Source organism: Acromyrmex echinatior, chromosome 14 (assembly GCF_024713525.1).
Source record: "Acromyrmex echinatior isolate Ae372 chromosome 14, ASM2471352v2, whole genome shotgun sequence".
NCBI classification, from domain to species: Eukaryota; Metazoa; Arthropoda; class Insecta; order Hymenoptera; family Formicidae; genus Acromyrmex; species Acromyrmex echinatior.
In genome coordinates, this window is record NC_141865.1 from 10,245,656 (window position 1) to 10,273,200 (window position 27,545).

The window sequence follows — 27,545 nt, forward strand, 5'->3', positions numbered from 1 at the left end:
TTTTATAAAATTAAATTGTTAAATTATTTATAGACTTCATTTCGATTTTATATGTATAATATATAACATTTATTTTTATACGAAAAGTATAAATTTTCAGTTCCAGTCATTTTTTATAAGGATTGTATGTTTGATACATTTTTAAATAACTGCAATTGACTAAAATTCTTTTTAAGCAAAACGATAACAAAAGTCTTTTTTTTTAAATTAAAGTAGATCTCACTTTAAGAATTTTGATTTATTTTAAGATTTTACTTTAAGATTGTATTTACTAGCTGAGAGAACGAGAAATAACAAAAGATGGATATCGACGCGTATTGATCAAAGAATTTGATCATAATTCAAACTGTTGAAAGTGCAGGAAGTACAAGCACGCTTGCGCAAAATCAGATAACCTTACGCAATCCCTGAACACACGTGATCAAAATATTACAGTTCCTCGTGTTCGTTTGAGACAGGCATAAATCTTTTGCCGGTTCTTTAGCCCCGAGGTAGATTCATAACGGGAAATTCTTTCTTTGTGAACATTGTGAGAATTTCTCGTATGATTGACGGGTGGTGTGTGGTTGAAACTCCACCTTTTCGACGTTTGTCGCTTCTGCACATGCCGGCAACCATTTTCTTTAAATTTTATTTTTAATCTTTTGTGTCGTTTACTAAATTGTACGAAAGCCGCACCTCTAATTTTCCAGGAATTTCATGAGATAATTCATGCATACGTATATTCATGCAAGCGACGTATATGCTGAATGGCCCATCAGTACTAAAAAGTATGTTATATTTATGCGCTTCATGATTTTTGAATTCTTTACACTGAGAAATGAAGAGTCTTACAAGTTTAGTAAAAAGATTCTGACTTTTTTACTAAACTTATGACAAACTTGTCTGAAAGTAAAAAATATCGGAAATAAAAATAATTATAGTAAATTCATTCAAATAATTATTACTTCAAGTAAATCTATTTTTAAGACTGTAAGCAGAAACAAGACTTGTATACTTGTATTTTTTACTGCGTTGTAAATTTTTAGCTCTAAGATAAAAAATACTCCTTGATAAATTTTATTGAGATGTATGATAATTTTTAGGTTAATAAATACTAATAAATTATAGTATTCGTTTATTTATCAAAAAAATAAAGTAAATTTCAAATGGAGCCTGTCTTTGTTGTATGAACCTGTTAATTTCAATTAAAAAAAATTCTACCGCACATTACTTTACATTTTTCTTGAAACAGTATATGAGTATTTTATATGGACGAAAAAATTTTTTATTTGACATACTGATTTCAACGAATAATTTCTTTTATCACAAAAAGATCTGAATACATTTTAGTGTTAACTTTGTTGTTGCTGAAAGCATTTGCTCGACGAGGATGTTGAATAGCGCGCGTATATATTGCATCTCCAAAACGTTCCTCTCTCCCGGCGGGCCCTCGCATTCTTTCGCGTCGAGACGCATGTAGAATCGCCTCCGGTATCTCATGCATTGTGGGACAGAGAAGTGGCGCCCACGAGAGAGTCGGCCCCCTATTCAGTCTCTATTCTCGTTTCGTGAACCGTAACACGCGAAATATCCCGGCAGACATGTTATACGAAATTCTACGATTATGCAGACCGACGTATGGACAACGTTAGCGTTGACTGTAGCGACTTTACTCCGCCTTTCTTATCGTCGGGATTTTAAAGTATAAATTATACGCCCGTAACGTTCAATTAATGTGACTAATTAAAAATTTTGAACATGCAGGATGACAAGAAAATTGGGCCACAAAGTTTCGTGTTTATTAAATCATTATTCACGTAGCAAACTAATGTGATCTGTTGCCATTTTGATATTAAAATGATGTTAAAGATTATTTTTACGTCAGAATAATAATGACAAATAACATTAACTTGTTACCTGTAGTGATGTATATTAAAAAGAAAAAAAAAAATAAATTTTGATGTATTAAGCTAGCGGCACACGATGCGTGTTTTTTGCTGGATGACTTGCGTTATAGTAAATTACTAGAATTGTATCACATGAAACGCATAATTTCTAGTAATTTACTAAAATGCAAGCAATCATGTAAGAAAATGTATCATGTATCGTGTGACGCTCACTTTAGTTACACCTTATTAAATGCCAAAAAGATTCTGCATCAAAAAACTTTTATCGGTTAGTAAACTAAAGATTGTTCTATTGGCTGTCTGAGAGAATTTATCCATGAAAAGATGCGCGGCCATTGTTGATGCATTCCCCTGAAATGCTTTAAAATGTATCAAAGTTAAAATGATTATTTTGAATGTTATTTTAACAATGGTTCTTATTTAAATATTTTGTGTTAAATTGATATTCAATATTTTTTTAGTGTTAAAATAACAAGTTACATTTATGATTTATGTTTATGAATTACAAATATAAAATGTGTTTTAAAACGTAAATTCCGAAACAAATGCATAAAATAATTGTTAGTTTAAGATATCATAAATGTTAATGTTACTGAAAAAAATGTGCTTCTACATAGTTTGCATTACAAATTGTCTATTACTTATTTTTTATATTAGTGTTTTTACATAATATTTTTTGTTATTTTTTAATATATTCATCTTCTATCAAATCAATACAAAAATTTAAGTGGATCTTTTGAACACGTCAAGTGTGATAAATTTAACACAAGTTTTCCAATTCTGTAACAGTTTGTTTTTTTTGTGCAAATATGTCGTTATTAATGATTTCTTAAACACAAAATTTTACTTTTTTTTGTAATCAAACTTTCTTGCCACCCTATATATTAGTAGTTCACACATTCCTAAACATCCCGCGCTTTTATTTTTCCTGTGGTTATTTCTAGCTGGATATCTTTCCAGTCACACTTCGTTATTTACGATCGTATCTCATTACTTTTTGTTATTTATATTACAAGACTACGTCTATGTACGTTTATCTAAACGAACGCAATCTCTACGTAATGGATTAAGCCATGTCACTGTTGACGATCCGGTAGAAAATCCGCGGTGATATGGTTCCGAGGGTCTCTGGGTCCCTTTTTATCCCTTGTTTTGTTCCCTCTCGTCCTTTAGGGGACGACAAAAATCAAAGATGAAGTTTGATATAAGATTTAAGATTTTAACTCTGAACCGAAAATATGTCGCTAAATTACATTTTTCTTTGGAATTCAATATGTTGATTGATCGATACGATAACTGATTAAAAAGATTTATTAAACATATATTCTTGATGAATACGTAATTATATAGTCAGGTTTTTGTTGTAACCTCAAGTTGCGTAAACATTTGTATATTTTTTATTCTTCATTATCGCTCTTGAGATAGCGAAGCTGTTTGAAAAAAAAAAATCCAAGAGGTGATCTGCATCTTAAATATCCATAAGAATCTTGCATTACATGTTTTTCTTTGGCGTAGCCATTCCTCGTAAATAAAACGTTAACTCTCAACGCTCCGATGTTATCGAAGCGTTATACTCTCGAAAAATATTTATGAGACATTACAACTTGTTCTCGAGTACGATAATGATTCTCGCACGCACGAAGAATGTGCAGATATCCGTAGAGGCTTGATTAGGTTGATTTCCCTAATTGGACCTTTCAGTTAAATTTTCACATGACAGACGGCGGTTTCTCTGAAATCCACTGGCCGTGGATCATCGTCGGGCAAGCTTTCGTTGTAGAAATGATTTCTACGGATCTCCCGAGCTGTCTCTCCTTTGCTTTTAATTAATTGCGGTTAATTACGTTAATTAGCGTAATTAATATGATTGCGCTATTTCCTACGGTGCTGCATATTTCTCTATCGCTGTCACTCGTCGCATTTTATCGGAGTTTCTGCTTCGCTTTGCATCTTCTCTGTATTATTAGATGTATATATAATATGATACGTATCTCTCTCTCGATTATAAATTTCCCAAACTTAAAATGATAGTTGTTGGAAATGTTCCTCGACAATCTCATACAATTTTACGATCCTTTGTTTTATTTCATGCTTTCTAAAATCATAAATAATTTATCATCATTTATACTTAGATAACATCCTCCAGGAATTTACACGGAAAGAAAGATTTTGCTAAAAAATCTAAAATTTTGCTAAATACAAATCTAAAAATAATTTTGTTGGACCATTAAAATAATTATGTTGGAAATTAAAAACAATCTGCAAAACATTTTAATATTTTAGTAACCAATTCACGTTCCAATTATCTAACAAAATTTTAGGTTTTTCAATAAAATCGTTCTTTCGATGTAGGAGTCTTATTCAAAAGGACTGGATTCTAAAACAATCTTTAAAATCAAAAGAATTGGCTATTTAGTATAGGACGTTACATTATGAGATTTGTAGTCTTGGTCTTCCTACCGTGAAAATCAAAACGAATTGCTTTGACAAAGGAGAGTGGGACCACATAAAATCTGCGGCATCGAGTTTCGCAGAGACAGACGATAGTTCCGGGAGTTTCTCGGAGGATGTTCTAGGACCCCTATTTGTTTTCTCAAACTCGTCCAGGGGCGACACATGTTTTTGCTCCATTCCGTTTCTACAGTTGTGATGTTAGGGTGAATTCTGAGTGGTGCATCGAACTTGGGACCTATATATTCAGCAGGCGGAGAAATGGAGCGAATCGCACGAACGAGATGCGTAAATGTCAACGTCCGTCTGATAATTGAAGGGTCCCGGATAATAGCGGACTGTCTTGTGTAAACATCAGTCTCTCTTGTCTATCTCTTCCACGTGATAGTTATGTCGCGGCTAACATCTAGCCTCGGATGCGTTATAAATCATTCTCTACGGCCGATTAGTTTCTCTAGTAAGGAAGCTGCCATTTCCTTGGATTACGACGCTCATCATCAATCTACACAGTCCACTGAATAGCTTATACCCGTTTTCACCAACATAGATTAATTTTAATCTCGATTCAATTCACTCTTTATCTTTTTTTAATTCTCTAGAACTAGAAAATGAAGAATGAGTTGCACTGAGATTGAAGTTACTCTACATTGGTGGGTATGGGTATTATTAAAACTCTTGTTTTATAAATGAACAAATACTGTTAAATTCATAATGTTAAGTTATGTAATACCAATTTGAGTTATTTTTAATTATTTCTGTAGTCACCGTCACTGCTTCTATAACTCAATATTTAACTAAAAACTAAATGAAATTAAGCAATTTAACTCAAGAAAATGTATTAAACTAAAATTTAATTTAAATTTAAAGTTTATTCAAAGTTTATTACTTATTAAGCATACATCAATATGAATATTGTTTATTTTGAAACTAACTACAGAAATAGATTGATTTACATTTTGACACATTTTGGAAAAGTAACAAAATGTTATTTAACTCAAAGGATTGGGTTGCTCCTTTGAAACACGGAGAGAATAATTTTGTTAAAGTATATCTATTTAAAAATTTAATTAATTAGAAACAAATTTGAAAATAATTTTGTCGAATTAAAATTATTATATGGACGTTTAAATTGATTGCTAAAATTTCAAAACTTTTTGCAGCATTGCTTATCATATTTGAGATTTCTACAAAATTATTTTGATGGTTTAACAAAATTATTTTTAGACTTCAGCAAAATAATTGCTCTTTTCATGTATGCCTCTTTTTCTCACGTCGTTTATTGCTTGCTAAGCTTGTATGATCTTATCTCGGTTTCTCTTTTACGCTCTTTTCGGATCCTCCAAATATTTAGTGAAGGATACACCGTTGTGTTGTATGTATTCACAAATGTGTGCCGTATAACTCACTACTTTCTTTACTCGAGAACGAGGAACAATGCAAATCCTCGAGCTCTTTATTACATCGCTACTGAAAGAGTTTTTTTCTCTGGGAATGTTTGAACGAGAGTGAAACTTCATATTCAGATTTATCTGATTCATCTCAAAAGCTATTACATTCCACTTTAAGTTGACGAATAATTATACAGTTGTAACTGAGATACTCGCACGGCAGTTACTCCGCCGTTATAGTGATTGTCTTGACTCATTGAGAGACACCCACGCTAATTCACCGATGCTATTTTTACGCGACTATGTGGGACGTCGTTATTTTTTCCGACGTTCTCGTGAATGAATAAATGATCAGATCGTTGAACGCGAATAGAATAATCGGGATTACGAGCGAGATGTCGCGCGGCGGCTTTGTACTCTCCATATCTCTGTTGTTTGTACTTTGTAATTCTTGCAGTCGCGTCTCGCCGCGGTAAGTGGCCGTGATTTTATTCGAGAGCCGAGATGTAAATTACTATTTTGCCGCGATAACATCTTAACGAACCAAAAATTACCGGATCCGTAAGTCCCTCGCGGCTAAGTTGCAGTTGTACGTCGAAGAATCGCGTGAATTGGAACAGGCTCCGACTTTGTGCACGAACGGTCGTCGCGACTCTCGATAGCACGTGGCTGCTATCTTACATCGTACAATTTCGCGAAAATTTCCGGGTTGTGTTGTGATCGCGACACGTGCGAAAAGCATAAAGTGAGAATACGAGGGAAGTGTGATAATTCGATCGAGAGCGATCCGCGCGGGAAAGGCTACGCTTATGTGCGCGTATGTGTGGGTCTCTCTCTCTTAGGGTGGCCCCGGATGACCCTAAAATAGTTTTCGTGCACGCAGGGCGTGTTCAAGGTGAAGGTTAAAGCCGCGTACGACGCCGGGACGACGCGATGACGGATTAAATGGCCGGCAGCATGGCACACATGGCGGGGGCGCGCGCGCTCGTCTGAGGGCGATTTAATCGCAATCGCAGACGGGTCCTGTCGTCCGGGCGGAAGCTCTAACGCGACAGTTGGAAATATAGGGTAACTCCGGGTTATAGTTATATATGCCGCACCTATCAAAAGACAGTAAATAATTTAAATTAAATAATAATTTAAATAATTTAAATTTAAATTAAAACTTAATTTATTAAGTATTATTTACTATGTTTAAAGTAAACGGACTGTATCAGTAAAAACTTTGTACTGTCTATTATTGTGAAAAAAATATTGGAAATCCAAAATATTTATATTTCGTATTAAAAAATGAACTTTTTTGGACCCTTGTATTTTTGCTGTATATTCCATAGGGGTGGGATATATGGCTACTCATAGGGGGAGGGAGGGGGCACGTATGGCTCATAAAAGGCTCATTTACAAATAATGCATATAAATAAGACGTAAAATGCCACGATAACTTATAAAATGCTGTTCTTTGTTAAAGGTAAAAAGTTACTTAAAAAGAAGAAAGTAAATTGAGTAATCACTTTTCTTCGCAATAGAATATCTTTTTGTATGCACTATCTTGTCGAAGATCGAATGTCACTATTACAATTACTGCTGTTTTGTAATGCATTAAACAAAAAAATAGATCAAACCGTGACAATAATCTATGAAAATATCTATACTTACAATAACATTTTTTTTTAATATTCTAAGATTTAATTGTATTCCGTCCAACTGTACTGATACTAATGATATCATACTTAGCTGTCAAAATTGAATTTGTTTTATCAATTACAGATATATTGACACTCTATTATAATTATCGATATCGATTATTTTACAATTAATTGCTGATATCTGTCATATCAATTACATCTCGAACTTCAAGAGGATTTTATACTTTATGTAGTCTCTTTCAACAAACGTCTTGATAATTTCGAGACGTTTGAGAGTCGAAATAAAAATTCGCAATTGAGATGGATGCGCGATGAACGAGCATAAAGAAAATCGCTCAATGCTCCCCTGACTTCTGCGGGCGGATTTCCATTTCACGGCGGCTACACGTTTGAACGGCTACACGGCTTACACGGGCTCGGGAGCGAGATGGAAACTAAATAGGGCTGAGTTGATATATTCAGGTTCCGGTTTCGCCATGCTCGGTTGAGTATGGGGTTCAGGGGGGACACGCCTAATGTGCACCCGCGTATCCCTGTTGCCGCGACAAGCGCACGTGAAAGTGTATCGGTTAAAACGTGGGGCGCAGCCTAACGACCTTTTTTTTAATTTCTTAATTGCTCGTTATGCAGTCTGCGCGTGCGTTTACAGAGATGCATTAGTAAACGAGATATTGTAGTTTTTTTCAAGTGGACTACGCGACTCGTCCGACAAATCCTGCGTTGAAATTTTTATTACCAGCACTTTAGAATAATTGCAGGTACCGCGAAATGCGAGTCGTATTGAGATTCCAACTATCCGACTACATTTTTCATTGACTTCTAAATTATTTAATTACTCTTTTAATACGCTTCAGTACTAATGTACTTCAATTCGAACTACCGTCAATAACTTTGATTGCTCTAATCATATTATTTATTTGCTACAACGCGACATAATTCAAGAATCACCATTTTCTACAATCAGTTATTAAATTAAAATTGCATTTTAAAATAATTAAAATTAATAAATATTTTCTAAAATGTATTGTACGCGAATTACTTGTTTATCTAAAACTTGAATTCATTTTGAATTTGAGTGAAGCAGATTCCAAAAAGATAGTCATAATCATAATGTCTTTGATTTATAGATTTTTCAAGTTTTTTCCGTTTAAAAAAAATAATCGGAATATTTTGCGGCATGATGTAACAATATTGCGAATATTCATCATCGTGTAACGCACAACAAACAAATCACGGGCATTCCCAGACGTGGAATTAAAAGTCTTTCTCTCGGTCACTCGTAAATTAATTGCAATCATTCCTGTGTATACTTGTTTTGGTTTCTACCTATCGTTATCCAATATCCTCCGTTTTGATATGCGTAATCGTCGGTCGCTCGTTATCGCTGTTTGCTATGTTCCGCGCAGAATAGAAATTTTTATCGCGAGCCATGCCAAGACGCGCGCCACGCTTTATCTGCCAGCGCAGATAAATACTCGTTCAAGTTTGCCTACCGTCTAAATAGAGTTTCGCGATAGCTCGCACGTCTCCGGCTTAAGTTTCACTGACAGATCGAGATTATCTCCTCGGCGTCTGATGTCATTTACAAGCTCTTAGAATTTGTATTAAAGATTTTAGATTTATTAAGCCATTTACCTTACCTATAAAATTGACTAATGTATCAAAATGCTCAAACAGTAGGCTGTTCCAATATCAATACATTGAAAAAGAATCTGATTGCGTTAATTAGAATTCTAGTTAAAGATCAGATTTTTCTGGTTGAATCTATTCTCTCTAAATTCTTTAAAGTGAAATTTTCATTCTAAAGAGTGAAAATTAATATGATTCCGGATCTCTTTGTCAAATTATTTGAGTGGAATCTCACTGTAACGAGTGAAAATTAATCTGATTTCAGATCTATCAAGTCATTCACCTACAAAGTTGACTAATTTAGTGTCAAAGTACACGAATAATGGGTTGTTTTCAAGTCAGAATCAGTATATTGAAAAAGGTCTGAAAAATCTGGTATTAATTAATGTTCTGATTAAAAATGGAGACAAACCAAATTTTCTGGTTGAATTTATTTTCTCTAAATTTTTCGGAATGGAATCTCATTCATTCTAAAGAGTGAAAATTGAGCAATTCTTGAAAACGAGTGGCTCAATATCCAGTCTTGAAATAGTAACGTTTCTTCAGAGTGAGATTCACTCCAAAAGTTTTAAGGAGAATAAATTTATATAATTCTGATTGAAATCAGAACTATATTACATTAACTCCACCTAGAATTCTGATTGATACGATTAGAATTTCCTGGTTTCTTTCATTTTCAACCAAAAATTTTTCGATGTACACTAATATACCATCAATTTTCTTTAATAATAGAAAGGTAGTGTAATAATAAAAATATACTGAAATCAGAATATCCTCTGTATTTAGTTCTTTCAAAATTTGTCGAAGACAGCAATTCGTTAGGCCTTAATTTTTTTGCGAAACCGATCTTTCACGAAGGAAGGAGCGGCATCACACTTCCCGAAGCGTTGCTTCGAGGTTATGGGTGATGTTGAACGTCGTTCATCGTCGCCGGGAATAAGAGACGTCATGTTTTTCCCGAGCGAGTAATTCCTTCACGGAGATACGGAGTAATGGACTGCTTCTTTGGCCTCCGTGACCTACGTCGTTAAGATACGTCCGTTAAGAAGAGGGGGTTTGCTGGAGAAGAGGCTAGTCTTATGAGCAAGAGAGCATCGCGGAATTCGCGCGCTTCAAACGGTTTCGAACATGTTTCCGAAGTTAATGCGAGAGGGCAACATCGATTATATCATGTACAACATGCTTTTACTCTCCGTTAAATCCAAAAGTGTAGAAGCAAAGTTCACATCTTATCGTAATCTAAGAAGAAATTGAGACTTCTTTCTTACATTTATCAATTTAAATAGGAATCTTTTCTTTGCATATTAAGAATCTAAGATAAGATAACTTTTTTTTCAAATGCACTTGAACTTTGCATTTTACTTTTCGAAGTGGGATCTTCGTTTATCTGAATTTTCGAATCTTTTCACTGTTTAAGATCTATGGAATAATAATTTTAGATGCACTTGAACTTTGCATTTTACTTTTCGAAGTGGGATCTTCGTTTAGGTACATCCGAGACTTGTGAATTTGACTGAGGTCTGGTGAACTTGTACGTCCTGTAGATTCCATTGATCTGGCAACATCGGGCCGGAGAAACTGGAGAGGATTATCACGGCGACGGCTTCCATGGTGTGCGCTATACGAATGAGTCACAGCCCCGAGCTGGTAATCTCCTCGTCTCTCTCAGTAATACACGTGAATAGAGCGCGGCCAGCTGAGAGAGCCAAGCTAGAGCGGAAAGCGAGAGAGTAGAACATATCATCCTCCATGGCGCGTATTGCATTCGACTACAATGTAAGAGTGAGCGAGAGGTTGGATAGAGAGAGACAAAAAAGGGAGAGAGAGAGAGAGAGAGATACGGGGGGAAAGGGAAGAGAAAGAGAGGAAGAGAAAGAAGGACAGATGACAGGCTCTCGGCAAGAAACGGTAAACCGTTCGCTGCACTATGAACCTCGTGAACGCTGTCATAGCTTGAATCAACGAAGCTTATGGCTTTGCTGTTCTTCTAATCATAGTGTCAGCCAACTAAATCGTACCGATTCCTTGACCTCGCCCACGAATTGAATTGATTTCTGCAGAAACTATCATACGAATTATCTTCGATTCTCAATCTTTACCTTTCTGATGTTGAAGATTTTCAGATAATTATTACTGATCTGACAATCTTTCAATTGTGATGTACTCGTGATACTTGAACATATTCCCAGTTTTATTTTTGCTTCAAAAGAAAGTTTTGATAGGAATGAACTTCGATGTTTGCGTAAAATTAATTAATATATTATAGTATATTTTTTATGTGAATTGTAGATTGCAATTTGTGGTGTTTTTTTGTTTATTATAATCGATAATGTTGTGAAATCACGTAAAGCAATTAACGAGTAACGAATGAATCGAATCCGGTCCATTTACCTATCATGTAAAATCTCGAAAGTATGATAATGATAATGATGAAAATTAAACGTACATATTTATAGCACGACCTTGTTACTGCGAACACATTTATTTATGCAACCCCGTTGGGTTTTTTTTTCTATGGATTGCATTTTATGGAATTAAACACGATGGAACCATGTACGCTAATAAATTCTGCATATGTGGTACATGGAACTGAAAGAGATCTTTCTATGATATAAATTGCTGCTTTTAAGAAAATGTATTTATAGCACATATTGTGCTTGAGTTTTGCTTACAATAGTTAGTCAGTTGTTAATATATATGCTAGATATTATGTTTAAAAATTTAAAATTTTTCATTCTCCAGAATTAAAAATTTGGAGATTTATATTAGTAAGTATTAAATCTATTAAATAATTATTCTTTTTGTATATTCGATTATACATTCTTTAATTATATTTTATGTGAGAAAATTATATAAATATATTATCTACTTTTCACGTGAAGGATAAGATGAATAAATATTACATTTAATAATTTTAATTTCACATATATTATAATTATATCTTTGAATTGCATTTATTATTTTTAACAGAGCTGATAATAACTATAAAGTGAATAATTACTAGCTTTCATTGATTTTATAATAACTCTTAATTTTATCACTAATAAATTATCAAATTGTCTCGTTTACTTAGCAGTTTTAATTACCCTATTTTCATAACTTTTTATAGAATGTCACTTTGCATTATTAATTAATTAAAAATTAATCTTTCGGAATAAAACTCGAGATACACTTACTGCTAGAAGGTTAAAAAAAAGTTCAAGAGAGCAATGAACTGCGAACATGTCTGATGTAATTATATTTAATAACATGCAATGTATTATAGCTTGGTTTTAGAATATATATTCAAGTTTGCTCCAATTTCTAGTCATGCACGTTAACACGGTTGCTCAATAACAACACGATACAATATTTTAAGAAGGAACTTCTCAACGCAACTCATATATGTGCCACTCGCAAAAATCGCCTGAAAATTGTTGCTATCGCGTTTTATTTATGACTCACATTGCTCGGATGATGATAAGGAAAATTGTGGGAATTCATGTCAGATTCAAATAAAAAGTTAAGACTCTCAGTTATTACCGTATAATTAATTCTCCGTTGGCAACGTGAAATTTTCATCCTTCCAACTTGGATCTTTGAACTTTAGCGCAGATTTTTATATTATTTCACAAAAAAGATGATTTGCTGAAGCATTAAAAAATTTAGCTAGATACAGCTCTAAAAATAATTCTGTTGAACCATCAAAATAATTATGTAGGTTGCTTAAATGAATTGCTTTTTACAGCACTGTGGTGCAGCATGCTTGAGATTTTTACGTAATTATTTTAATGGCTCAACAAATTATTTTCAGATCTCTATGTATCTAGTTAAATTTTTCAAGTAAAATCTTCAGTAAAATCGTTCATTCTGCATATGTATTGTATATATGTTTGAAAAAAAATCTTATGTAATTGTGAAAGATTTAAAATAAGTTTTTACTATCATAGAAGTAAGTTCGTAATTTACTTATTTTTATAGATTTTTCTAGATTTCATTTTTTTTTATCTACCAGAGAATTTACAATAAAAAAAATATGCTTTAAAAAAATATGCTTTAAAAAGTCCAATATTACCAGCGGAGGATTAACGATTATTAACAACATCAATTAATTTTTCCGTAATCTGTATGAAGGAAAAAAAACTCCCGGAACGAGTTTATGTAGATTCAAGATATGTTTTGAAGTCACGGTGACGGCGAACGTTGCCCTGTTCTCTCGTAGATAGATTGATGAAAGCGTATGCCTCGGGCTATCCATCAGTCATATGGTTTTATTAATTGTATCGCGCGTTACGACAGATTAGTATTGAGACTGAGAGCGCAATTACGCATGCTCGCCTGCACGCTCATTTGGCCGAGCTAGTTTTATTGTCTCTAACATAAGTTTACCAAGCGATGTTTTACCGAGCATGAGAGAAATGCAGTTCGGGCTTTGTTTAACCAATATTCTGCATTGCTTGATTAGTGAATTTGTGTTAACAGTGTTTATTAAAAGAGGCTAGATGAAGAAGCTCGAACGAGAGGACACAGCATTCTGGATAATTAAAGCGTTTTGGTAAATGTACACCGTCGAAACCGGTTATCCCTCGTAACGACGCACAACTTGTGCGTATACCTGTTTTCATAATAAATCCGTTCGCAGGTTTCTCAATTCCGATTTTCGATTCCCTCTCGAACGACTCTTTGAACTCCGCAAATATAATCCTACATGAGCTGGGAGAGAGAGAGAGAGAGAGAGAGAGAGAGAGAGAGAGAGAGATAGGTAGATAGAAAGAGAGATAGAGAAACTTACACTCTTCGCGTTAGTACGCTGTCGCGTCTGGAATTTTGTTTCCAATTCGCGACTGGAGTTGGCAATTTGCCCTTTCGAACAACTCTCGAAACTTCCATGAGAATATGGTGCATATTCGAGTTTGAATCATTAAAAACTTCTTCGACTTGGTGCACATACGGTGAAAATTCCTTTTCCCCAAATTTTTCTACTTTTGCAGTTCATATTGTGTTATTTAATTAGCAAGATGTGATGAGGAAAATAGAATTTGCAAAAAATTACGAAATATATTCAATGTAAAAGCAAGATATATTTCTGATGATGATTTAAACTTATTAGAAGTTATTTTTAGATTGAAAATGTCTAATATTAAAAATGTTAATATTAAACAGTTAATAAGAATTATATGGAAAGAATTTTGCTAAAGTATCTAAAGATTTAGCTGGATACAGATCTAAAAATAATTTTGTAGGACTATCAAAAGTTACGTAAAAAATTGTATGATGAACTACAAAAAATTTTAATAATACATTCTAGCAACCAGAGCGTTTTCTACGTAATTATTTTAATGAGCCAACAAAATTATTTTCAGCTCTGTGTTTAGCTAAATATTTAAATATATCAACAAAACTGTATTTTCTGTGTATGTACGTGTTTCGTGTTATATAATTTCTAAATCTATTACACGTAAAAATTACATTGCGTTTATCTTCAAAGATCAAGCAATTTCGCGTGAAGCGAAAAGATCTAAGCGTGCAGAAATCATAGAGAGGTATCTCTCGCGGAGTATGTTCTTACGTAACATCGGAGAAGGAAAGGGGGCTGAAATCGCCTCAGCAAAATCTCGGCTTTAACCGAGCAGGAAGCATCGAATTAACGTCTTATCCTGTCGTTGGAAGAGAGTGCTCGTGCGATGACCTCTAAGCTAAATCCCTCGGTTTCTCGTGTACCTACCTACGACACATCAACAACACAACGGTCGCGTTATACTTTACGGCATTGTATTTTACGGCTTACGGTTACGGGCGTACGAGTCAAGCCGTGCCAAGAGTGGAGCTGAAAACGACGTATAAGAAGACCGACTGGTTTCCGCTCTTGTCGTGGGTCAGTATTCTTTCTCTCCTACGAAGCGTCTATAATTCGACACGACAAAATAGACAGAGGATCCTTACGTATAACAAGACGGTAATTACGATCACGCTGTTTTCTCCGATCGACCAAACTTGACTCCGACGAACAATCAGGTCCGGAACTGTTCTGAATCATTTCTACTCGAACTGAATTATACTTAAGACGCGCATTATAAGTGCTCTCTGATTGGGACACAGTCGTTAATAAGTGTAATAACAATGAATGCCTGCGGTCATTCGGGTCCGTCCGTGGGTCTCAGGATAATAACGCGAGTAGAGAACTGAGAAATGCGCGGCTGTAACCCGCGGGGTTTAATTATACGAGGCTAGTGAAAACCTATTCAGTAGGGAGAAGTCTTTCTTCTCGATTACTCTACTTGTTCGGGAACTGTAGAGCTCGAAACATACGTCTACGAGAAGTTTGAATTTGGCTCTAGTTTTTTAAAATGCAAAAAACATAGATACTTTCAATTTTGTTATTTTTAATACTGTTTGATATATCACTTTACTGAAGCTTAAAGAAATAAACACTATCGAAATTAAAGAGAAATCAGAAATTAACAGAAATTTATTGTAATATCATAATATAATAATTATAATATATGCATTAGCCATCTTATCTAATTTTTAGAGAATAATAGTCATGAGGCAATTGGTCATATATATTTTACGTAAAGATGCATGTAACATTTTGTAAAGTGATAAATACAATTTTTAATTTCATATATTTAACACAAATATATATAATTATTGCACACACTAAGTAACATAAAAATTATATAATTCCTTTAAACTAGGAAATCAAACAAATGATTTTGATAATTAAAAAAAAAAGTGTGTTATTTGATAAAATAATACACGGACTGTAACGGAAAGATGGCATAATATTTATATATGTAACGTTAATTATGCTAGCTTAATTATAATTTATTCGACATTATAGCAACCTTTATAGCGGACAAATGCAAAACTTTGCAATGAAAGTAAAAATATTGCATAATATTTACAATATTGTTATTTCGAATAATACATACATAAATTACTGTAAATATTGATTATCTTTAAAAATTATTACAAAAATATACTGTGTAGCAATTATTGGAACAATTAGTCTGTGGCCATCTTTTTCATATGGCTATAATCCTCGAGTTTACCCTATAATAAACAAAATAAAGGTCGTCGAGGTAAGGATATTTTTATAACGAACGAAATTAATTATTTCTCCGATGACCTTCGGAAGAGATAAGTTATTTATTGAGTTTGAATCACTGATTACAGCACAACATTGTGCCGACTGATAATTGATAATTTGTAATCAAAATGTTACACTGGGGGAAAAGAAACACGGAAAGAATCTACAAGAATTCTAATAGATTTAACCAGAAGTCTAGTAAGCGTTTAATCAGAATTCTGGGTCGTTAATTTGCCACCCAAGTTCCAGTTAATTTAATTACATATTTTTCTCCGTATATATAATTATTTAGATGATGCAATGAAATTATTTTCAGATTCGTATCTAGTTAAAATTTTAGATACTTCAACAAAATCGTTCCGTGAGGATAATATTTTAAGTTTGCTAGCTGTGCATGATTCACATCGAATTAAGGTTACAATAAAAGGGCTGAACCTTTGTTTGCGTATGTGTGCTGGTTACCTTTTTAGGTAACGTTATACCGAAGCCAAAGTATGCCGGAACCAGGATACAACATCGAGGTACGAGGATTTAACCATCCGATCGAGCTGCTCGTTCCGACGGCTTAACCGACACGATAGTTTCGAAACTCCGTAGCTTTGTTCGCTTCACACACGACTCTACTTGTATTTGATATCGTATAGTTTGAATGGTTCAAGTGACTATACCTACCATCGCGACATGATAACGAGAAGTCGATACGCTGGCAGCTTTTGCAAGTCTAATGATCCGTAACGCGCGATACCACTGCGTTAGTGCGAAAAAGAAACGCGAGATATACGTGAGAAATCGACGGCCTTCGAATACGTTTTGCAATTTTTTCGTACAATGCCACGCTAACGTGACCGGCCGTAACAGCAGAAACAATCGTCGGATTACCGATACCTTGAAAATCTAGTTATCCGCAACATTAATTTCATCGATTGAAGCAATTCGCCGTAACGTACAGTAGTCTATACGGTGCTTTGAAATCGTTGAATTCGAAATTTTAGTGATGGATGTTAGATTTCTGAAAAATTGCGCCTTCAAATTTCAAGCTGTAAACATTTAGAAATATTGACGAAAAAATGTAAGTTATTACAATTACCAGCACATCGGCGTGTATATGATAATCATTCATCATTCGTTTTTGATATGTTAGAAAAATGTCGCGAAAAAGAGCCGCAAAGCTACCGAGAGGTGTTAAGCATATTAAAACCGTATTCACTCGCTACTTCCTCGCTTTGTCTTCGATCGCTAACTTCTTATTTGCATTTGGCATTCATTGCACGTCTCCATGTGAAAGCGCTGTCATCCGTCGGCATTCTTTGTCGAGGAACTTGTTTACTCGGCCGGCGTAGATTTGCAACGACCAAGTCACTCATTGGAGCGATCATTATCGCAAATCCCCTTAGGATCCTTGGCATGTAAATAAAAGATGCAAATTTGATCTCCTGCAGCTCTTGATGAAACAAGCTCTTGTACGATCGAGTATTTAAGTCGCGAATACTAAGTGACATTCCCTATCAGATAATTTCGCGTAATATTAGTCATAGCCTTTAATATCGCAGTATCTAAGAGAAAACAAATCTTATTCTAATATATTTCATTATTCGATATATATTTACGTGATTGATAACATAAATACATATCGTTTCAAAAAATGTTTAGCAATGTAAATATATAAGTATAGGTCTATACGGAAATAAATTTTGTTGAAATATCTAAAAATCTAGATACATATCTCAAATAATTTTGTTGGTCCATTAAATAATTATATGTAGAAAATTCGAGCAGTGAGAGTTGATGAACAGTGCTGCAAAAAAATTTAACTTTCTAGCAATCAATTTTTTATTTTGAGAATCCAAAATTATTTTCAGATTTGTATCTAGCTAAATTTTGATATAATAATTCAGCAAAACCAGTTTTTGCTGTATAATAATTGTCTCATTGCGTGTTGTAATATTATGGAATTTTAATTTTAGATTATACTAAGGTTGAAAATAGTTAAGAACATAATTTTATACACAATACTTTTTAAAAATTCTGTTTACTCATAATGATATTTACAATGAAAGAATGAAAAACTTAAATGAACACGACAAGGAAAGAACACGATTTTGCTGAATTATCTAACCCAGTTACAGATCTGAAAATAATTTTGTTAGTTCAAATATTTAGTCGAATTTATTTAGAAAACTGAAGCATGAAGAGTGATGCTGCAAAAAATTTTGATATTCTAGTAATTAGCTTGAGCGTCCTGTATAATTAATTTCATAGTCCAACAAAATTATTTTCATATCTATATCTATCTAAATTTTTAGATATTTCAACAAAACCATTCTTTTTGTGCACAAATGATTCAAACTTCTGAAAACCGAGATTAAAACATTTTTTTCTCTTTACTGGGCGAATTGCAAGAAGCTATCTTGGGAAAGCAAAAGATATTAGGTATTACCGTGCAGACAGTTTAATAGAATCCCCAGTATGATGAGGAAATTAACCGAAAAGAATTCACATCATCAGATGATCATTATCTTCTTGTTCTCGTTTGGTTGCCTCCTCAAAGTGCATAAAGAATCGTTGTCAGGATTTTCAGGTCAGTTAGCCGGTGGCACACCCTGTATAGCGTACGAAGAGGTTCCTTTTACACAAAGTTGATTGTCCGGCCTTGAATGTGCGGCCAGATGTGCTACAAGCAGCAGTGCTTGCACGTGTATAGCCCATCGTGAGAGGAAGCGACAGGGTATAGTAACGCTCTCTCGTCTGCTCCTCTCAGGTCTGTGTCAAATATCCACTGGTGCCATGCACCAGTGCCGTTATTTCTCACAGAAATCCAAAGAAAGAGGCGAACGAGTGAAAGTGTCGGGGCTCGTACGTACGTACTCATTCTCGGTGCGCGTGTACCTGTGCACGAACGTGCACGCGAGGTCGGATTGTAATCGGTAAAGATTGGCGAAACTCTGCGGGAATCATACCCACGATTGTCTTCTAAAATTAGGAGAATCAATTAAGAGATAAATGGACTTTGTTAATATTTCTCGGAATAAAGGTTGAGACATTCATTGTTGGACATCAAAGAGGCAACTCAATCTCTTGACTTACTCTGTATAGTGTCTTTAATCTAATTTAAAATTGCTACTGCTACTCTATTTAATATATCGTTATTTTATACTAAAATAATGGATAAATATAACGGTATATAGGAGCAATCATGATTTAAATTAGATTCAATTTGACGCTATTGATTTAATAGTGTCAACATTAACATTTGTATATTTTTAACTCTGTTTCAAGATATATATCAATCCACTTCTGTGGTTAATTTCAAGTAAGCAACATCCATATTAACGTATGCACTAATAAATAATGAACTAAATTTGTATCAAATTTAACATATTTTCTTGAGTTAAATTGTTTAACTCCATTGGTTCAGTTAAATTGACGATATATTGATTAGGAGCAGTGGAAGCAACTTAAAAAAAACTCAAATTGGCATTAATTGAATTTAATAGTGTTTAATTCTGAATTTACAGATAATTTCTGAATTATGTCTCGACATGTTTGACATAGAATATTGCAGCGAGGCTGCGGCCTGTCTTTGTGCGTTATTTTAGTGATGAAGGGTTCTCGAAAAGAAAGAGCGCAGGGAAGAATGTAAAGTACGCGTGCGTCGTGCCAGTTCCGTTACATTTTGGAAATCGTAAAAATAGATCTCTCTCGGGTGCTGCTTCTGGACCAGTGCCTTGTCTTGCACCCTCTAGCCGCGAAAGGCTTTAATATTCTTTGGGTGATTGCCCAAAGGAAAGAGAGCGACTTGAGAAGAAAATTTATTGTACAGCGTTAACTTATGTATAAGGTGAACGAGTTATTATATCCGGCGGAAGTGAGATCAAAATGTTTAATTTTAAGTTAAATCGTGATTTTTTTTGCGAAAGACAATAAGTATCAAGTGCCTTAAAGATCTTACCTTTCATGTTTTATTGTTATGTTTATCATTTTATTATTACTTTATTTATTATTTTAAATCTGTTTTTATTTATTTTTTATTTATAATTAAAGAAGTTTAATAGCGAAAATAGCGTTAATTAGCTTGTATAATTATTAGTAATTCCGTGAATTTTATATAGCTCTGTGAACAATGCACTTGTCCTTGTGCTGCCTTTTAAAGCTTTTTTTTCTCACCCTGCAGTCGTAATTAAACATGAATATGACGCACGTGCGTATGAAATAAGTTCTCTAAAGGGGCTGACTTATTTACAGAGAAAATTAATCCATTCACGTTAGAAACGTCGAAATAAATATTTATATTTCGTCACTTTAACGAAATTCGACAAAATTCGCCGGTAACGAATAAGATGTCCATTTATTCGATGATCGAGTTTTTGTGCACTTTATTGCACTTATAGGCGTTCATTTCGACGCACCTGTGCCAAGTATTCTTAAAGCTTCAGGCGGCAGGTGTGGCACTTAATGATCATGACATTTTTATTATTTTATTACTCTAGGGATTCGCTAATGAATTCACATTCTAAATACTGACATTGTAGACTGTCTTTCCTAAATTTTGCTTTATTTTTTGTTTCTGAAGTCTTCTTTTTTCCCTGAAACCTGTTTGATGCTTTCACCTGCGCGAGAATCGTCCAAGAGAGTTGCATCCAAGTGGCTTGCTTAATTTCGTTTGCTTATAATCACACCTGGTCTTTTTTGCGGTATCGAATTACTGATTTTCTTCTGTATACCTATATATATGTATTATTTAATTATACAGTAACATTTTCCAGAGACAAATATGGCACGGAATTAAAATTATCTGTAAAATAACGCAGATATTACTGAAGTACTGCAATGTCAACTACGCACATCTTTAGAATTTCCAGGTGGTATTATCTCGTTTTTCCCTGAATTCGTAGTGTATTTAACAGGGCTGCATAATGCCCCTCATTTGCCATATCTCGACATGTAATTTCCAGCCAGTGTCCTTCCACCTCGGCGGCGGGGATAAGCCCCGAAGCTTGGGGTTGGTAGCGACTGCTTAGAATATTGCGGGGGTGGTCACCGCACCAGAATACCCCATGAATCATCCGACGTACAATCAATACGAAAGCGGCAACCCTCGTGGCACACCGTCGGGGTCCGGTTGAGTTCGTCGCAATCGTGAAGGGTCGATCGTCGGTTTCTCTCCAGTGTTGCCAGAAATGCAGAATTCTCTATAACACGAAGATCCTTTATCTCGAAGCTTATCAAGTACAAAATAAAACGCTAAAATATGGACGAGTTTTATGTAACACTCGCGTTCTCAAAATATTCTTCAAGGTGCCACCAGAAACTTGTTTATATAAATATAATGAAAAGAGAAACATGTCTTTCTCGCCTTCTAATTAAATTCTACTTAGCGGTTGCAGATAAAATATCACAATTGAAGCTGATTCTTTTAAATGACCGTTAATATTAGATAATAAAGAGAATTGTTTTGCACTTTTTTTAAATATTATAATTAGAAAGATAAATCTTTTGTATGTTTTATTGAAATGAGCTTTTGGTGTTATTTTATTACTTTTCTGTTATTTACTTGTTATGAATGATATTTTAATCCTTTAACACTGGTCTGACTCGGAAATGCAGACAGGGGTTTCTTTCGTCTGTATGAATTTTCGAGCTTTAGCAGAGGGGATTGTTATTTCGCCGACGTAGCAGTCTGGGTCCCTTCCTTCGTATTTTGTGGTTAATAAGAGTCGACGTACGCGAATGCGGATTGCAAATATAATTATGAGAAAATAGAAATGGTAATTTTATAGTTATGTGGAAAAACTAGGAAAAGAATCTGCTAGAAATATCTCGCTTGTATAGAAATATCTTTCTTTTCGTATAAATAAAAATATCTCTCAGAAACATTATGTCGATGTCATACTGATGTGTTTTTAAATATATATTATGGAATTTAAATTGTTAACAACATGCTTTAATTGAATATTATAATATAGAATATTAGATTTAATTCTAATTGTTCTTGTAAATCATTACTTACACAAACAAGCGCTTAAAAGATGCTCTGAATTTTCGTTTTCGGAAGAGAAAAACATTCATGTTTGATTCAGTCGCAAAGAACTAAATCGGTTTAGTGGACTTTAGACGATCTCGCATGATAAAGTAAAGCGATAGACGGCCTCTATTTTTATTGCTTTAAGAATTTTCTGGTAATCTTTAACCACTAGATTGAAAACCATGTTGAGATAAGTATAGAATTTTTGTTTCTGAATTTTCATTGTCTCTTATAACGATTGACTTTAAGTGTCAGTCATCGAATAACTAATTTATTAGTATCTATATTAGCAGATATCGATTGATCTTTGATTTGTCTGTGCAAAATTTCCATAATACTCTTTAATAAAATTTTAGCAACGAATTGTTTCACAAGTAGGGGTCGTTATCGGGTTAAAGTTTTGTTGTTCCGCCAAACTTGCGTAAAGTCTTTTGAAATCAGCTTGTTCGATAAGTTTAGTTGACTGCTTGGCTGCTATTGGTATAATACTAATCGGTATTTCCGTTTTCTACATCCACGTACATCTACCGAGATATGTATGATCAGTGCCTGGGGTGTCATCAGTCTTTTATACGTACATGCTCACACGGTGTCATTAATCGCTTCGTCATTGTGTTTGAGCATCGTAGAATGAACTACACAAATGGTCCGACAAAACGCAGTTTCTCGGTCTATTCAATGTCACTTATGATCCAGACAAGAGCATCGTGCGTTTCTATAGTATCACGTTCACGTTGAATAACGCTACTTACGTATATTGGTTCACATTCAAGTTTCCCATCTGTCCTCTTAGCTTTCATTAATCTTTGTTGATTAATTATCCAGAAAAAATTTGCTTTGGGCAATGTATTTTATTTATGAGCACACTGAGAAAAATGTCTGATTGAAAATGGACGAACTAGAAGATGCCGATTATATCAATTAAAATTCTAGATATCGCAACTAGAATTTTACTAGATTTAACCAGAAAATTCTAATTCATCCATTTTCAACCATTAGAATTCCAATCAGAAATCCAACCAGACATCTTTCTCAGTGCAGACTTTTAGCTAATGTGTTAAACGCTGAGCTACGTGACTTGAAAGAAATGTGTCTCTGTCAGACAACTTACTTTATTCGCCTTTGTACGATTCTTACGGTATTGAAGCTACGGGTCACCTAGTCACCGTGATCTCGCGGTCATGGTCATCTCGAGACCGTTATAGCACGCACGTATAACGGCCGCGTTCTTCTAGGAGTGTATTTAATTCAATCGTCGAGATGATGTCCCGTCGGTTTATTCTTTATCTCATGTACCGGTCCTTTCCGGCCATTATGGGGAAAGATGATGATACATAAGTTGATTTCGATCCATGACGGTCTTATTTAATATATCTTATTTAAGGTATTAACGGGGTTACAGCAAGCGCGGCAAACGCGAGAAGTTCGTGTTTTTTACAGACTTGATAAAAATAGATCACGTTAAGAAAACATAATTCTTTATCTTTTGTAACAACAAAATTTGAAAAGTAAGATAAATAACGGGAAGTTACCCATTCAATTTAAATTGAACTTTATCAAAATTTATTGAAGACTTAATTCCCAAGATGGAGAATCATAAATATCAGTATTTAATATATCGTAAGAGGATTTAATACGGCGCTTATTTGTTTTTACAAAACAATATTCATTGATTTAACGAAAGATATATATCGCGAGTACCGCACGCGTGTGTCATCTTATGAATGAATTTAGCGTCGTATTTCTCTCGTGACGCTTAATTAGATCTTAATTGCACCGCCGCCGGCGGTGATGTACCAGCGTGGCGGTCTCGTAGGTACAACGATGAGAGCCCACCGGGGCACAATGTGCCATTAGTGTTTTAGGCAAATCGCACTTCATTATTGCGTCCGCGTACGGCACGACGAATGGCGTTGTCGGGCGTTGTACGATAGGGAGAAAGCAGATGTATCTCGCTATTGCAAAACTTCCCTCGAAGCTATATCGGGATATGCTAATGTGGTAAATGATACGGCATCGCGTGTTATTTCTCCGTACATGGTCAACATTTGTGAGATATCTATTATTGTAGCGGCTATGTCAGAAATATTAAGACGTATATAACGTATATGGAAAGAACGGTTTTGCTAAAGATCTAAAAATTTAGCTAGATACAGATCTAAAAATAATTTTGCTGGATCCAAATAATTATGTAGGACGTTTAAATTGGTCGTTAGAATATCAAAACCTTCTATGGCACCGACTGTTATGTTTGAGCGTTCTATATATTTATTTTTGTAACGTAACAAAATTATTTTAAGATCTGTATCTAGTTGAGTTTTTAGACACGTCAGCAAAATCATTCTTTCCGTGTAATATGAATTATATTTTGATAATGACACGTAGATCATGCATACACATATATGTATCATTATTATGAAGAAATTGCTAAGATTCGCTAAGAAAAATTTCATTTTCAACTACTTGAAGCCTGGTATTACAAACTAATACCATATCAATTCGATGTTGTACATTCAATCTGATGAATCAGTGAATAATTACTGATATGATTATAATCTCAAGTTTGCCACATGAAATCAACTAAAAAATCAATAAAACATGGAATTCTTAATCTAGCTGATCTTGCTTTAGTGTATATATTCAACGGTATTAAAACTGATGTGCAAATATTGATATTTAATTATATAACATCTAAATTTCCTTTCTTTTTAATTTCACTGATTACTCCGTGAATATGACTGACATATCACTTTGGGACTGATAATCATTGATATTCACCGATTTAGAGTCAGATATATTAAAATATTTCTATAATTATAATATTTCGATATCTCGCTGTCTTTATTTTATTCTTCGAATTGTATCGAATCCTTATGTGGTACTGGTGAAATAAACGAAGAATAATAAACAGCTGAAAAATGAAAGGGGAGAAAAAGAATTCGAACGTTAGTTATGCGTGCGCGTTTCGTTGCACGCGCGTGTTCGGCATACGTGACTTGCGAGAGAGCTCGAGTTAGCGTGTAAAGAATTCGCGGAGCATCCGTTGCACATGACGAATCGGCTTCTTTTCGCGCATTTCGTTTATCGGCACCGCCGTTCATTCAGAAGGGCATAAATTATTCCCGTCGATATGCTAACGCGTCACGATAAACAGCTACATTTTTCCGCTCATCTTTCGCTGTCACTTTCGATATCGAACCAGGTAGAAAATTTTTATCGTCCACCGAAAGTCGCTGGGTATTTTTAACAAACGGGACATAGCTCACCTATCATTTCGATTATTTTTTTGCTGGCTTTCACAATTCATATCGTTCATTGAATCAAATAAACTTAAATGGCAGAGAAAGGTTTAAATAAAGTTCATAAATATTAAAGGTTTGAGTTCCATTTTTATTTCTGATTTTTATCTTTTATGTGCCAGCAGAATGAATGATCTCTTAATTTGCTCAGTTTTACTTGTGAAATATTTTCAATAGCCAAGTCTAGTCTGGTGTACATTATTAATATATTATTTATTTCTGGCTTTCGTAAATCAGGTTCACTTTGGAGTACCTATAAATTACGTTCTCGTTAATATTCCATGTATATCATGGGAATTATAGGTTTTGGAAATCACGAAAGACGGAAGAAGGTTCACGCTCCGTCGGCGTGACTTCCGGAAAAGGAGGTGACCGTCTGCCTTACACTATTCATACAGAAGTCATTGTCATTGTTGGTCCTGTCATTCGTCACGTAAATTTATGAATGATGCGCGTATTTCGGTTGGTCACATGATGTTTTTAGTAATTACAGGCACGATCGACACGCTGTTTACCCAATTACATACGAGAGACAATTGTTCGTCGCGGAGCCCGCGTATTGTGCATCACGGAAAGTGAATAATTCATCGTGTGTGGTGTGCAGGGCGTAATAAAATCGGGATTTTCGCGAAAATTACGGAAGCTATTTATTGGCGCGGATATTTCAGAAATATTCATCTTGTACTCTATTACGAGAAAACATTTTGAAAGCGGATATTATAAAATATATAAGAAATTACGATCGTGAATAGAGACCTTCTAATAAAAATTTGGACATAAGAAAGTCACTTTTGATTGGTTCGCCATGTTTTAACAATTTCTGAAAGAAAGAAAGACAGAGAAAGAGGAATAGATAAACTAAAAAGAATAAAATGAGACAAGGGGAAAAAATAGTAAATGCATGTCCTTCTCTCTTGCAGATTTTTGTTAGCAATTCTGTGATTCATGTCCAAATCCTCATTGGAGGGTCTCTCTGGTCTTGAATATTTTCTCGAGTCTGATGTAATTTTTTTCAAACGTTTAAACGTTGAATTCAAATTGTACGTGCGTGGAAATGTGCTCTCGAACCAGCATGCATTTTGATTTTCTCGAAATCCCGGTTGACATGACTTGTCGGTGTTATCGTAGTTTTCCAATCTTCCAAACGATAGCCGAAGCGTTTTCTCGATATCTGCCCGACAAATGCGTTCACTGACAAGAGTAAAAGCCCGATATTTTGCACGTGCAAGGAAGGGGAGATATCGATGGTCGGCACTGTTGCACGCGGGGGTGAAAGGAAACAAAAGTTTCACGGGAAGTGCATCCGCACGCATCTCGGTAGTGCACGGCACGCATTTGCATTAGCACTACGTAGGGCATCGGGTACAGTGAACACGTTGGGTACAGTATATTTGTGTGCGTGTATAATTGTGGCAGTGCGTGAGATTGTGGACGGCGCGTAGAGAGGCATCGCACGAGATGCACACACGAGCGATTTTGGGCGCCAGCCGTCCACAGTTCCGACAGATGCGAGGGATTCGTGGGGTCTGATGAAGTTTTATTCGGAAGTGGAGGTTTAACCGTATTAAAATGGCAGGTCGGTCGGCGGTATGATTCGAGGACAGTGCGTTTATGAGGTCGCCGGAACCGGCGTCGAATAATGCGACATTAGTGGTCGTTGGACGCTTTGAAGTCGAGGGGATTCGGAGATTTGTTCGTGAGAATTATTGTCCGCATATAGTGCTCTTTCGGCGCTTTCCTGTTTTCTTCCCGGCGGAAGAGCGTCAGGCTGAAATGTAGTATTCTGCTGATGTATAAAATTTCAAAAGCAAAGAGATACGTAGATGGTCTTCATTCAAATCTCTAATATATATTTATGAATTTTATTACTGGACCTTTTTCTCTCTGTCATTTATGTTTATATAAATTCAGTGAAGGATATGAAGTCAACGACAAACGGTCGAAATGACAGGTGTGCTAAATCACCGCACAAAGAAAGTAGCTGTCGTAACTAAAAACTGCATGTGGTAATTAAATGGCATAGGTATAAAATATAGTTGGACAGTTAAAATATAGGTATCATAGTTAATGTCTTAGCTGTAGTATCTATATTATAGCAGCAACAGCAAACCATTTCGCTGTAGTTTATAAATTTATAGTTACGGCAGCA

The 27,545-nt window shown here is 34.8% G+C and overlaps 1 protein-coding gene and 1 long non-coding RNA gene across 4 annotated transcripts in view; one reads left to right on the forward strand and one right to left on the reverse strand.

Moving 5' to 3' along the window:
- The window catches only part of LOC105146486 (A kinase anchor protein 200), a 146,499-nt gene that overhangs the window by 38,345 nt on the left and 80,609 nt on the right, over positions 1 to 27,545 (forward strand). The window lies entirely within an intron of this gene.
- Positions 1,853 to 27,431, reverse strand: LOC147907437 (uncharacterized). The gene is made up of 2 exons (XR_015547285.1): positions 20,918 to 27,431; positions 1,853 to 20,796 (listed from the first exon to the last, which is right to left on the reverse strand). It is a non-coding gene; the product is annotated as an uncharacterized LOC147907437 (long non-coding RNA).